We start from the raw sequence: 14788 nt of genomic DNA, 5'->3' as shown, positions 1-14788 counted from the left end.
CCCCGCTCGCCGCCGCCGGGACGTCTGGGCGCGGGCAGGGGGGGCGGCGGGTTCCGCCCGGCCCCGGGTCCCGCCCCGGCCCCGCGGGGGGCGGAGCGCGGCGGGGTCGGGCGGGGGGGACGCGGCCGGGACGGGACCCCCCGGTGCCCCTCCCGGGGCGGGCTCCGGCGGGGCCGGCGGCCGCTTCCCGGCCGTGGGAAAGTTGCGATCGCGGTGCGGGATCGATGGGATTTGGGATTTTCCTGGCTCCGAGCGGGGCCGGCAGCGGCGGGGGATGGAAGGGGCCGGGCTGGGATCCTTCCTCCGCCCCGCTCCCGGCTCCCCTCGGCCAGCCGCGACCCCGGGCCCTCCCGCGGGACGGGCCCTGCCTCGCCGGGGGATGCTCCAGTGGAAGGTGTCCCTGCCCACGCCAGGGGAAGGGATGAAACTGGATGGTCTTTAAGGACCCTTCCCAGACAGACTATCCCATGATTCTGTGATCCTATGAAATACTCAGAGCTCAGAGACCCTTCTCCACCCCACCAGCAAAGGCCCCCAGGGCCCCAGCCTGCAGTGCACCAGAAGATCTCAGTTCTCTGAGAAGGCCAGCCTGTGCTGGGGCTGGGGCTGCAGTGGACCCCCTCCCTTTCAGCACAGGGAATTCGGCAGCTGGGATGAAGCATTATCCCACGTCAATCCTGGCAGCTGGAGGCGTTTGCTGCAGCCCCCCCAGACGGTGCTAACACAGGTTCCAGAGGCACTTTCTCCTCCAGGCAGGCACAGTGTAAGGACCCTCTGCAAGGAGCTGCTCAGAGTGCAGGGCATTGTTCCCCCTCCTCTGAACTTGCCAAAGACACAGTACATCTCTCTGTCATCCCCAGGGATTATGGCACAGCACCACCATTCCAGCATCCTCATCCTCATCTCCATCCCCACATGCTCATCCCCATTTCCTCCTCCCCGTGCCCACATCCCCACAGGGCAATGAACAGAATCCCACAGGGCACATCCTGACACACCAAAACTGGCAATCCAAGCCTTCACCAGCGTATTTCCACCCCAGCACCACACCCCCACACTCCAGCAAGTGCTGTGGGGACTCCATCTCCCCCAGAGCCTCAGATGTTCTGCAGGCAGAGGCTCTTTCTCAGCCTTTAATTAAAAGTGTGCCAAGGTCATATTCCCCAGATCCCTGCTCTCCCTAGGAAGCCACAAAACAACTCAGCAATGCCCTGTGTAACTTTGCCACTGACGCCCCACAGTCCAGAAGCAGATACAGGATCCAGCTGAATGTCTCTGTGGCAGGGAGCACTTCCTAGGAAAGGTTTTTAGGGATAAAGCTTAAAAATGAGGTGCAGGACACCAGGTTCCTCACCTGTCTCTGGCAGGGAGCATCATCCAGAGGGCTGATGATGAGGGAAGTTAGTCCCCAGTTCTGGGGGACTGCTGCACAGGGTTGATTCTTCGCCTCCTTGCCGAGCTCAATTAAAACAACTTCTGTGAATCTTTGGAGTTTCTTCAGGGAAGGGATTATGGCTGTGGGTCCAAGGTGCCAGCTGCGTTGCCGGAGTGTAGCAATGCCTCACTCATCCAAGCCTTCCAGACAAGGAACACCACTGCCCAGGGAAGAATAGGATTTGACTATAGCTTTTCATGCTGTTCAAGCAACACATTCAAAGTGTCCCTTTGCCACCACTGGAACCCATCTGGGTACCCCATGATCCAGAAGAAATTAGTGCTTTTGAGCAAAATTTGATTTCTATTCAGAGGCTGTACCTGTGCCAGGCAGTGCTGGCCAAAGAGCCAGAGCGGGAAGTGGTGGGAGCTCAGTGCTGGCAGCTTTTGGAGCAGGGCTTGGCGGTTTGGCAGCATGGGCAGGGCAGGGGGCTGGCAGCATGGGGCTGGCAGAGGCCACCATGCTCCAGTAGAGCCCCTCCCTGCACAGGCTCTGTCTCCACAGTAGTTTTCCAGTCACAGGTCACCAGTGATGCACTGAGTGGGCTGGTCTCCCCCAGGGGTCAACTGTTAATGTGGGGAGAGATGCTGGAGGCAGGACTGGGGGAGAGGGGAGCTGCCTGTGGTTCCCTGGGGTTAAAGTTGGACTGTGCAGGACAAGAAGAGCTCAGCCTGGATTTTCCACCCTTCCTGAGATGGAAGCTGCTGGGATGGGGATGTGGGTTCCTCCTGTGTCCTTGCAGATAGTGGGACCACCTCTCTCCAGAGGAGCAGAGGGGTGAAGAGAAGAAAAGAACCCACTGGGGACAAAAGTGCCAGCAGGGAGAGAAGAGGGGGCTCAGGGAGGAGCTTTTGGAGAAGAGCCCATGGCAGGGCAGGAGATGTGCAGGGCCAAAAGCTCAGAGCTTTTCCCTATGCCCTGGGAGAGGGTGGCAGTGGTGGCTCTTACAGACACATCTGGGATGGGGAAGAACAACAAGAAACAATATGAAAAAGAACCAACATCACTGTCTCTCTTTAAAGAGAGAAAAATTAGATCTCATTATAACTGGCCACCTCCTCTTGATTTTAGGGGAGGGAGGGAACCTGAATCCTTGTTTGAAGATCTGGTAATCCTGGCAAAGCCTTCTCTGCTCTCTGCTGCTTCGGCTGGGGACTGAATCTGGGCAGGAGGGACCATGTGGATGGAGGAAGGAGGACCAGGCAGGGAGTGATCACAGCCAGGATCTGAGAGCAGAGAGAAGGAATGTTGTTATGGAGAGGCTGAAAGCTCGGGGTGGGGATGAGTCATGCTGGAGAACATACAGCTGTTGGAGCGGGATTTGGCACCGGCTCGCGGGGCTGAGGAGCCTCCCCCATTACCAGAGAGGGAAAGAGGAGCCTCCATGCTGGCTCGGCTCTGACCTGGCAGAGGCAGCTGTCGACCTGTGCTGGAGGTGACGGGCAGAGAATGCTGCCTGCTGAAGTGGGGTCATGGCCTGGAGAGGTATTTTGGGCAGCAGAAAGTGCTCAGTAGTGAGATCCCCTCTGGCTGAGGGATGTGTATCCTGAGTGCCAGGGCTACTCTCCATGACACTGCCTTGGAGAAGGAGAGTCAGAGCAGTGGGGCTGGGATGGGGCTGGCCAGGTCAGCTGTGAAGGACAAAGCATGAAGCAGACATTACCCCCTTACCTAGTGACAGGGGAACCAAGGCATGGAGCAGAGTATGCTGCCTGTGGGCTCCTTGGCCCATGGTCACGGCCTCCTCGTGCTGGGAGAGGTGGATGGGGCCTGGAAGTGATTTCTGCCTGAGGAGTCAGACCACCATCCCTCCTGGGCTGCTGGCAGCTGATGGTTGTAGGGCACCAGAGCTTCCATCCAGCTTCTATCCAGCTTCCATCCAACTTCCATCCATCAGAAGGTGCTGCAGCAGCTTCCCCAGAATTCCCAAGGCTGCCACAGGGCTGAGGGGGAAAAACAGTCCCCCACATCCACTGGAGCCGGGGCAGGCAGAGAAGGAGATTTGGGCAGGGCATTAGGAGCAGAAGGGTGAGCCAGCACCTCCCCAAAGTCACTTTCAGAGAGATGGTTTTTGTATGATGCCTGGAAATAGCCACAGCACCAGATTCCTGGTGCCATGGGCTAAAAGCATCATACAAAATGCCATCCAGGCATCATACAAAAACCAGATTCCTGGTGCCGTGGGCTAAATGCTCCATAGGCTGCTTCGGAGGTGGCCCCACTACTGGGCTAAGTGAAACAACTGTAAATACAAACAGACTTGTAATTAATCATGCTCTGTAAATGTGAAGTCATTATCTGGAAAAGTACTTATCTCCAGCTTTTCAATAAGAACTTGGAAAAACCTAAAGAGTTGAGTTCTGGAAATGTCATCCATCTCCATGTAGAAGAAAAGCTGCATATTTTCACATATTAATGCAAGTTAATAGAATGTACAAAATAAGTGAGATTTACTACATCTCCAAAGCTGTAAGTTAAATGCCTCTTCTCTTCCCAGGGATTTATGAAAGTGTTTCGCAAACTTTGGACACAAACATTGGACGCATCCTGTGGTGCTGTGTTTAATTTTCTAGCCAGTGGACATAAGATGGGATCTGATTTACAGATCTGTCCTCCACTGCCATGTAAAGCAATCCTTCCTTGCCTGACTGGGCTCATGGGTGCAGAGCTCCGTGTAACAAATTCCTCTTTCCAAACAGCCAAACCCAAATGTTTTCCAGTTGAAAGGAACATCAAGTCGACCACTTCAAGCCAAAGTTTTATGCAACTGAAAGTCCACAGAAATACATACATGCTTGACTGAAAATATTTGGGAAAATGTCATTGCCTGCTGCATTTACATTCCTGATGCTCCAGCAGCCACCTGGGGAGAGGAAGAGCAAGAGGAGGAGGAGGAAAAGGAGGAGGAGGAGCAGGAAGAGAGAGGCTGCAGACCTGGGGGCAGCACTTGCCAGAAACTACTGGGCCATTGCATTTCCAGCTTGGATGGTGCAGTGTTAGCACAGGCTGGGTAGGAGATCTGCACTGAAGTGGGTTTAATGTCACCCTATGTCTCTAACACACACTGAGAGCAGAGAGCTGCAGGGAAGGTGCTCGATCTCGTGTACACATACCCAGCACTCAGAGGGTGGCTCAGGCTGGGGTTAGTGCAGCCAGAATGAATTTTAAGCAGCCAGAAGCACTCAGGAGAGGGGCTTTTGCTCTGGAGGAGCTGCATCTGGTCATCACTTGCTTTTCTTCGTCACATAAAGGATCAAGATCCACATCCTGATGGGAAGGGTGGACTGTCTCTAAAGATTATTCCAAAATGCTCCAAAAGGCTCATCCTTCTATCTCTTCACCAGCTTTCAGAGAGTTTCTTGCATCAAAGTGTTTTGGTTTGTCATTTCAGTTATATCCTAAATTACTAAGCATTAGTGCTTGCTAATGTTGAAGTAACAGAAATAAAAGCTGAAGTACTTCAGCTAAAGCTGGGATGAGATATTTTACAGAAATGCAATATTCTGAGATTGCCTTTTCATTTCAAAATGAGCCATAATATTTCCAGCTCCACATGCCTCTTGGTGGAGGGAGGAAATTTGGATTTTCAACCCTTTCTTGCTTTGCCAGAGCAGGCAGGGAAAGATTTGAGACAGGCTGGGCTCTCACTGTCAGCAGCTGTGTGAAACCCTGGTGGCTTGGGGCAGAGGTTGGGGGATCATCCTGATGTCTCATCCTACAGGAGAAATCCCATGGGAATCTAATGAACCCATCAGGGCCAAATTTGAACAGTCACTGAGAAAAATGCACTTTAGACCCTATTTAATCAAATTGCTGAACTTGTCACTGCAGGAGCTCAGGAACAAGTTCAGAAGGGGCAAACTGCAGTTGAGGGGAAAGAGCTTCATCGTCAGCTAACAAACGTGGTCGATGGGATGGCGGGATGACGCCTGCACTGCAGAAGCCCTCAGGGCATTGCTGCTCTGAAGGGATGGAGCACACCAGGGAAGAATCGTCCTCCATCCATCCTGACCCATGCCAAGATCCACATCTGAAAACCCTCCCGTTCCTTTTTCCTTCCCTCATTAAATCACACGCTCGTTAGCACCAGGCCTTCATTAGCAGCATGCAGGGGGAAGGTGCTGTGCCCTGAAGGAAATGTGAAACCACAGGGTCTGGCAGCGTCTCTGCTCCTTGTTCCCACAGTGGGACATGGAGCCATCCTGTACCAAAAGCCCCTTCCCAAAACGCTTCAATATCTGCTTTGGTGATGCAAGAGCTGAGCACCCCCGGTCCATCGCACAAGGAAAACTGCACGACTTGGGTGCTTGGGCACCCATAAGACAAAAATGTCCCTTTGTCTGCCTTGATTCACAGGCTGAGGACACGCCTTGGCTCAGAACATCAAATGGCCGTTATTGGCAATTCAGATACCGGAGCCCAGAGTTCCCAAAATACAGCAAACATCCTCACTGAAATGGTGTCTCTTGCTGTGCCTGAGCACCAGGTCTTCCAGCAGCCCTAGAGAAGGCTCTGGTTCTGCTACCAAGCTGCTAAAGGATTAGTAAATTAAAAAAAAAATACAAACAACCCAAACCAGAATAAAAAAAAAATCACTCTGTGCAATATACACAGCCTTTCTTGTGCTTTAAAGTTGGCTGCTGAGGTCAGGCAGGAGCAGGAGGAGCCTGTGCAGTGCCTCAGCACTAACACATTTATCTGCTCCTCAGCCCATCAGCTGCATCTCAGCAATTCTGGAACATTATTGCATTTATCCATGTCTCTGTTTCAAATAACATCAGGAAGCTGAGACCTCAGGAGGGGAGAGGACTTGGGCGAGATCCTCTGGAAAGGGAGGTGAGCCCAATCTCAGCCACAAAGCTTTCTTGTTTGGAATATTCTGTTTCATCCCAGGATGCATTGTCCTCTGCAGCCCTTTCCTTGGCAGATTTGGATCCCCTCACGCACATCACCTCACAGACATGGAACCACTGCACACAAGAGCTTCTCCCACATTCTGGAGCATGGGAGGATGTAGAATGCTCCCCCACACCTCACAGCAGGGCAGCCCCCGAGGCTTTAGGGGATCTCAGCCATAGAACACCAGAACCTCAGCATGACCCTTGCAAATCCTTCCTCCCTTACTTCCCAGGGACACTAGCCTAGAAGCTGGGCTGGAGCTGTGCCCTGGTTGTGTTCAAGGTGATGCTGGCCAAATTAACCTGATGGGTTTGGAGCTGTGGGACCCAAAAGGCAGGAACACCCAGGCATTAAACAGCAACTTTCAGGGAACTCATTTCTCTCTGGTCAGCTCAGACACTGGGTTTGTCTTGGACAAATTATTTTCTCTCCCCTGGGAAGGTCCTGGAAACCCCTTGGCTGCTCAATGGTTGAGATGTGGCGACCTCATCAAAAGCCGTGGGGCTTATATAGGGCTGGGATTCATCCAAAGGACACATTTCCACCCAAAGGGCACTCTCCTACCCAAAGCAAGCTGGAGCAGAGCCTGTCTGTCATATGGTGCAGCCAGGAGTAGCTGGGAGGAAGGCTGTGGAGAGCTTCCACAATTTCACCTTTGCAATTTCTTCTCTAAAGTGAGAAGATCAAGAGGAAGAAGAAGCAGGGAGGGGAAAAAAGGGGAAAAGAAAAGAGGGGACATTTGCAGGTATCCTTTTCCTTCCCTGCTGGAAAGCTCAGATGTTGAGGATGGAAACGCACCACACCAGTGATTTCCAGGAAATTATTTGGGCTACAGCATCTCACTGTGCTTGACCTTCCCAGGTCACTGAGAGGCTCCACAGACAGAGTAAGAAGAGCTATTAACGCTAATGGGTGGGAAGTGGCCATGAATAAATCAGCAGCATCTTCCCAACCATCAAAGCCTGAAACTCTCCCATATGGAGCGAAGAGCAGATGGGAGGAAGGGTGATGTTTGGTTTATGACAGGGGTTATCAGATGCTGTTACCTACCAACCCAAGAGACTTGGCCCCACAGATCCCCACCCTGCTGCCGTGGGGGATTTTGGACCTCACCCCCAGCACTGAACAGAAATCCCCTCCCAAAGCCACAACTGATCATCATAGAGTGAAGCCTTTCCCTTTGGAACAGCTCTGGGCTGGATCTGTGCAGGGGTTTCACACTTCCCCGCCCTTTCGATGCCACAGATGAGAGACAAGATGAGGAGAAGCACCACCAGCCCGATTCCTCCCTGTAACCAGACAAATCCTTCTACCTCCAGCCATCCAGTCTGGCCCCAGTAATCCCAAATCCAAGGCATTAGACATTTAATCTTACATTTTATCATGTCTCCTCTTACCAGAGGGTCTGAAATTAAAAAGGAATGAGGGAAGAGCTGAGCTCCTGTGAGTTTAATTGGTTCTGGCTGGTGGATAAGAAGGAAGAAGGGAAACACAGCAGTTTCTTTTGCTGGCTTTCCCTGGTGTTTTCTGAGCAGCTGTAACTATTCCAGAAGAGGGGAAGAGATGCAGGACCGAGGAGGGAGGGGACAAATGCCCCCTCCCAGGACAGAATAGGAGCCGTGTTTGTGTCTCAGCTGGCCCTGGGCATGTGGAGCTGAGCCAGCAGCCTTGGCTGCACCCCGTGGACATCATTTTCCATGATGCAAACTGGGAGAAGGGGAGAGAGGCCAAGGCAGGGCACAGATGAGGCAGCACTTTGGTGCCTTTGATGTCCTCTCCTGCCATGCAGAAAATTTGGAGGCATCTCCCCTGCCCTGGGCTGGTGCTGGGGAGGGTCCCACTCGGGCTGTGAGTGGGGCTGGACGCTGAGCACTGGGACCAGGAGTGGAATGGACTGGGGACAGAGCCAGAGGGGATGGAGAACAATGGCTGGGGGCCAGGGATCTCCATTTCCAAGCACCAGGAGCTGACAGCAGACTGGATTTGGCTGTGGCTCCCAGAGGGCACACGGTGCAGGTCACACCTCCTTTTGCTAATGCCCTGTGGGTTCTGAGATATAAAAATTCCAGTTTCCATTCCTTCCCCCCAGCTGGTAATACATCCTTGGGGCATCTCAGTTTTTTATCCCAGAAGTCCCAGAGCAGGATATTGAACCATTAATGCAGGATACTGCAACATCTTGCTTGTTATCCTCGGGTCCCACTGATGCTAATAAAAAAGGGTGTTGCCCTGGTTAATAAAACCACTTATTTAATTATTATTGGCAGAATAGATAATTTTTAATTGCACCCCTCCATCCCCCAGATGAAATGAGGGACTGTACTTTGATCTCAGTTGAAATAACTACAGGTATTTGTTTTATATATATGGATATATTATATATATATATATATATCAGTACATTATTTTCTGAATGAAAATAGTCAGATCCACAGCTGACTGGAAATTAAAAAAAAAAAAAAAGCCCAAATGGTTAAGCTGTAACCCCATTTTTCCTTATTTATCAGAAAAAAAGCAGGATGTAGGAGTTCCAGCCCCCCACACCAGTGACCTTTGGATGGGGAAGGTAACTGGGAACCATGGGCTGGGATGCTGCAAGATTTCCTCAGTGCCAGCCTGCGGGAACTACTGGGAGAAGATGAGGTTTGGAAAAGCCTCACGTACTTAAAGAATAATGCAACCTGCCAGGCACTTAATGCAGCCAGATAAATGGAACTGCCAGCTTGAGCTTAGTCAGGAGAAACTGCCTGAGGCAGAGGCTCTGGGGACAGGGCAGAACAGTTCTGGACCTGACACTGTGAGGTCTTTCCTTGTGTGGGTGTGCAGAGGCTTTGGAAACAGGGCAAGAAGGGGAGCTGGGATCTCCCTGTGGTGCTGGGCAGGATCCCCAGCCAGGCTGGGAGAGCTGAGGGTGTCCAGCCTGGAGAAGGGAAGGGTCCAGGAAGACTTGAGAGTCCCTTCCAGGGCCTAAAGGGGTTCCAGGAGAGCTGAAGAGAGATTTTGGACAAGGGCTTGGAGGCACAAGACAAGGGAGAATGACTTCCCACTGCCAGAGGCAGGGATAGGTGGAACATTGGGAAGGAATCCTTCCCTCTGAGGGTAGTGAACCCTTGCACGGGTTGCCCAGAGAAGTTGTGGTTGCCCCATCCCTGGAAGGGTTCAAGGCCAGGTTGAATGAGGCTTGGTCTAGTGGAACTCCCTGCCCATAGCACAGGGGTGGAATGGGATGAGCTTTATGGTCTCTTCCAAGACAAATCATTCTGGGATTCTGTGATCTGGGGAGATGGCTTAAATCAGGGGAATCACAGAATTGTTCAGGTTGGAAAAACCCTCTGAGATCATTGAGTCCAACTGTTCCCCAGCACTGCCAAGGCTACCATTGACCATGTCCCCAAGTGAGACATCTGCACATTTCTTAAATCCTTCCAGGGATGGGGAATCCACCACTGCCCTGGGCAGCCTGCGCCAGGGCTGGATCACACTTTCAGTGAAGAAATATTTTGTAATATCCACCCTGAGCCTGCCCTGGCCCAGCCTGAGGCCGTTCCCTCTCCTCCTGTCCCTGTTCCCTGGAGCAGAGCCCGACCCCCCCGGCTGTCCCCTCCTGGCAGGAGCTGTGCAGGGCCACAAGGTCCTCCCTGACCCTCCAGGCCGAGCCCCTTTCCCAGCTCCCTCAACCATTCTTCATCAGACTTGTGCTGTAAATACCCCACAAGATGTACAAGAGGCATCCTGGCGTCCCCAGCACCACTCTGGGCACTGGGGATGGGGCACAAACCCAGCAGTGTCAGGAGGTTTCATTTCCCGACACTGGCAACACCTCCAGTGTGTGAGCATGCCCCAGACGGCTGCTCTGCAGGGAAATGGGCTCACAAAGAACATTCTGCAGCTTGAACTGATCCTGAGAACCAGGCTGTGCCCGCTGCCGGCCGAGCATCCTCTGTGCCGGGCTCCATATGGCAGCTATTACTGCTGGCAAGCAGAGAGGTTTGCACCATGAACACACACACAGAGACACAGAGACAGAGACACAGACACAGACTCACAGACACAGAGACACAGGGAGACACAGGGAGACACAGAGACACAGGGAGACAGAGACACAGACACACACAGAGACACAGAGACTCAGACACACACACAGACACAGAGACACAGGGAGACAGAGACACAGACACACACAGAGACACAGAGACACACAGAGACACAGACACACACAGAGACACAGACAGAGACACAGACACACACAGAGACACAGAGACAGAGACACAGAGACACAGACACACACAGAGACACAGACAGAGACACAGACACACACAGAGACACAGACAGAGACACAGACACACACACAGACACAGAGACAGAGACACAGACACAGACTCACACACAGACACAGAGACACAGGGAGACACAGGGAGACACAGAGACACAGGGAGACAGAGACACAGACACACACACAGACACAGAGACAGAGACAGAGACACAGACTCACAGACACAGAGACACAGAGACACAGGGAGACACAGAGACACAGGGAGACAGAGACACAGACACACACACAGAGACACAGGGAGACACAGAGACACAGACACACACAGAGACACACAGAGACACAGACACACACAGAGACACAGAGACACAGACACACACAGAGACACAGACAGAGAGACACAGAGAGACACAGGGAGACACAGAGACACAGAGACACAGACACACACAGAGACACAGAGACAGACACAGACACACACAGAGACACACAGAGACACAGACACACAGACACACACACACAGAGACACAGAGACACAGGGAGACAGAGACACAGACACACACACAGAGACACAGGGAGACACAGAGACACAGAGGCACACAGAGACACAGACAGAGACACAGACACACACACAGAAACAGAGACACAGGGAGACACAGGGAGACACAGAGACACACAGAGACACACAGAGACACACAGAGACACACAGAGACAGAGACACAGACACACACACAGACACAGAGACACAGGGAGACACGGGGAGACACAGGGAGACACAGAGACACACAGAGACACACAGAGACACAGAGACACACACAGAGGCACACAGAGACACAGGGAGACACACACACAGCCCCCCCCCCTCCCCGAAGCCCCCGACTCATCCTGGTGCTTAATCAACCCCACATTCTAACGAGACGCCGAGCGAGGCCAACAGCGCTTCCCCGCAGCGCTGCCTGTGTGGGCTTTGGGCCCAACTTGCTGAAAGGAGCCCGCCACAGACACAGGACAGCTCAGCCTTTCCCTGCACCCCATCCTGGGCTTCGGCTCTTGGGGAGAAACATCCAAAAGCTGCCACTCTAGACCCTGGCAGCAAGCGCTGTGAGCTCCTGCTCGCTCAGGACAGCTTTGGAGGGGGTGGCTGAGCACACAGGCATTTATGAGCGAAGCCAGTAATGCTGTTTGCAATTAAACAGCCCACCCCTTTCCAGAACAAGACTGCTTCTCACCCCTGAACCACAGCAACCTTCAAAGCCCTTGGCCAGAGTTCCTTGGCACCGGGTGAGTTTTCACCCCTCCTGTCCAAGAGGTTTCTGGAAAGGACTGGCTGATGGTGTGGAGCAGAGCTGAGGAGGCTGGGTGCTGGATGGAATTCAGCAGGGGAAGTTACACCAGTTACCACTCAGAAGTTTTACCTCGGAAACACAAAGCCTCCTGCAGCCCATCCCAATCCATGCTCTGCATCCATAATGGCCCCAGCGCCAGTCCCAGCACGGTCACGGCCTCTGCCCCCGCTGCAGAGGCAGCAGCAACCATGAAAAAAGCTCTTCATAATCCCTCTGGAGAGGATTAAGCCATGCTGAATGCAGAAACGAAGACACTTTATGGCAACCTAAGAACTGAGCAAGAGACCAGACACCAGCAAAAGGACGCATGAGGGAATGAGTGGAAGTAACAACAAACTGGAGTTTTTTTGGGACAAAAAGGGATAACTTTTGTTTAGGGAACCTGACACTATTTCTCCCAGTAAGTTTTCAATTACAGACTGGGAAAATCATGTAATAATTATGTCCATGTTGTAGTATTATGGAAAATGCTGTAATGAGATTAGGGCTGTGCTAGGCTCCTCCAGAGAGCAGAGAGGCAACACGCACAACCTGCCCCATGTGTCCACTCCCCTCCATCCTCCCCTGCTCTCCGCAGAAATTCCAGGATTTGGGAAGCCTCCTGATGTGCAAAACACCGTCATGTGGTGGGGAAAGGCTCTGGGTTTCTCCCACTCTGAGTGCGAGCTGGAGAGAGTTAGTGAAGGTCTCAAGACACAGTGGCTCTGGTGGAGGCTTTCCAGCCCTCTGATCCTCTTCAGCTTCATCATCTCCATCAGGTTTTTCCTAGAGGTATTTCTGGCTCCTTCTGTGTTGCTTTCCATGTCCCACTGAATATTGCATGTGCTATCGTTCCCCAAGGACCGTTAGTCTGAAGAAAACTGATTCTTTTCTAGAGCTGCTAAATGGCACCTCTCCCCTTCCCTGGCGTGATTAGATCTGTGCGTTTACCACTGGTTATGTTTGCAGGCACTTTTGGGTGTGATTAGCAGCTGAAGACTGTCAAGGAGTCAAGTTCAAGCACTAGAGCCTCTCCGGGGGCTGCAGAGGGAACAAAAGCAGCATTTTTCCTTTCCACAGAGGCTCGTGGTTGAACTCAGCACAGATGGGTGGTGGCAGAGCGACCCTGAGAGCTCTGAGCCGCCCACAAGGGCCCAAGACACCTACCCCATCTGTTCCCAGCCCGCGTGCCATGGGGTGTTTGGCTGGAGATCTTGACCCAGACAGAGCGAGAAAAAAGGAGTTGGAGCTAAAAACAGGGTAGAAAAGGGGAAGAAACAGGGAGGGGAGGAGACATCCTCTAAAGGGAGGGGGTGGAATCTGTGCCATGTGGCCTTCCAAAGCTCTATTCCTTACAGAAGTGCTTATAGAGATTATTGTACTTAATTTATGTAGATCTACTCTGGCACTAGAAGAACTTAGAAACTAATTAAACAGCAACTGAAGAACAGCCCTGGCCTTGGATCTCATCCAGAGGGAAGCAATTCCTGGGAATCCTGAACCAAGAGGGAGCTCAGCTGTCAAAATGCTGCTTAATCTTCTTAGAGATGATATGAAATTTGGGGTGTTTTTCTGGAGAAAAGGGAAACAGATCAGCTCACAAATCCTGGAGTTCTCCCAAGACAACGGTGCAAACTCTTTTGGCATTAGTGGCCCAGGGGAAAGGAATCATCTGACGAGCAATGATTTTTGACACTATGTTAAGTAGAAGAGTAGGATCCAGTCTCCAAGTGACTGTGTCTGGATGAAATCCAGGGAAAAAAAGGAGGTGCCATTTGGGAGAACACTTTGCTAACCCTATTAGTGGGGACTGGAGCAATTACACACATGGCTGTAATAGGCAAGAAAACAGTTAACACTCTGCCACAGCTCAAGTGGTGATTTTATGAGTCTTGATGAATTTGAGCTCCCGTAGGAATATCAGGGTGTGGTTTTTTCACTCTTTTGGGACTATTTCAGGATCTCACATACAGCTACTGAATTTTTCCATCTATGGATTTAACTGAGCTGCCTGAGCAGCAGTGGATTATGGGACCCTCTTGTCCTGTGAGAACAGAGCCCCACCACACCTCACCTCTACACCCCTTCAGCTGGGGATGCCTCCCAGTTGCTGCTTTCCTAAAGTTATCCAGCATTTGCTGAACATTGCAAGGAGCTTTTCTAGGTTAATCATGCTCAGAGCCTGGGAGGCAGGCATGAGGAAAGAGAGAGGAATAAAAATCTTGCCATGTTATTATAATAAAACACACAATAAATACTCAGGAAAGCATTCCATACATCCTGACTGAGGGAATTCACCATGCCTGATCTCAGCCAGCTGAAAATCAGCCGTCCCCTGGGCTCTTCTGAGGGTTAAAGGAGAAAGTCAGCATTTCCACACATCTAATCCCAAAAGAGCTGTGTAAGGAGAAGGGGATTCCTTCATTTCATCAGATGATGATTCCTCCTGTGCCCAGCACCGGAGCTGAGGTACCTCAGACAACATTTTCAGCTTTGTGAAGGCTGATACCACTTGAAACGAAAGCAGACTTTTGACGGTGCCCAGCAGGTCTCTGGACCACCCCAGATGCCATCAAAGCTGTCCTGTCTCATTCCCAGCTCTCCTTCGCGTGCCAGGGAGAAGGGACGAGAGGCGGCAGCGCTCACGCGCAGCAGGAGCAGGCGCAGGCTGGAGCTCCTGTCCTCGTTTGCCCTCGTGCTGAGCAGCTGACACTCCCTGTGGTGGCTGCTGCAGTCCCTGCACCGTCGGGGTGATGCTCCTCTCTCTCAGGCAACGGGATGGTCCCTCAGGGTCCAAAGCAAAGAGCAGCACAGGGGAGCAGGGCAAGGGAAGGTGAAAGCGCCCGGTGCTCGCAGGGCGTC

Source organism: Vidua chalybeata, chromosome 25 (genome assembly GCF_026979565.1).
Source record: "Vidua chalybeata isolate OUT-0048 chromosome 25, bVidCha1 merged haplotype, whole genome shotgun sequence".
Classification (NCBI taxonomy): domain Eukaryota; kingdom Metazoa; phylum Chordata; class Aves; order Passeriformes; family Viduidae; genus Vidua; species Vidua chalybeata.
Note: the sequence above shows the minus strand (reverse complement) of the source record.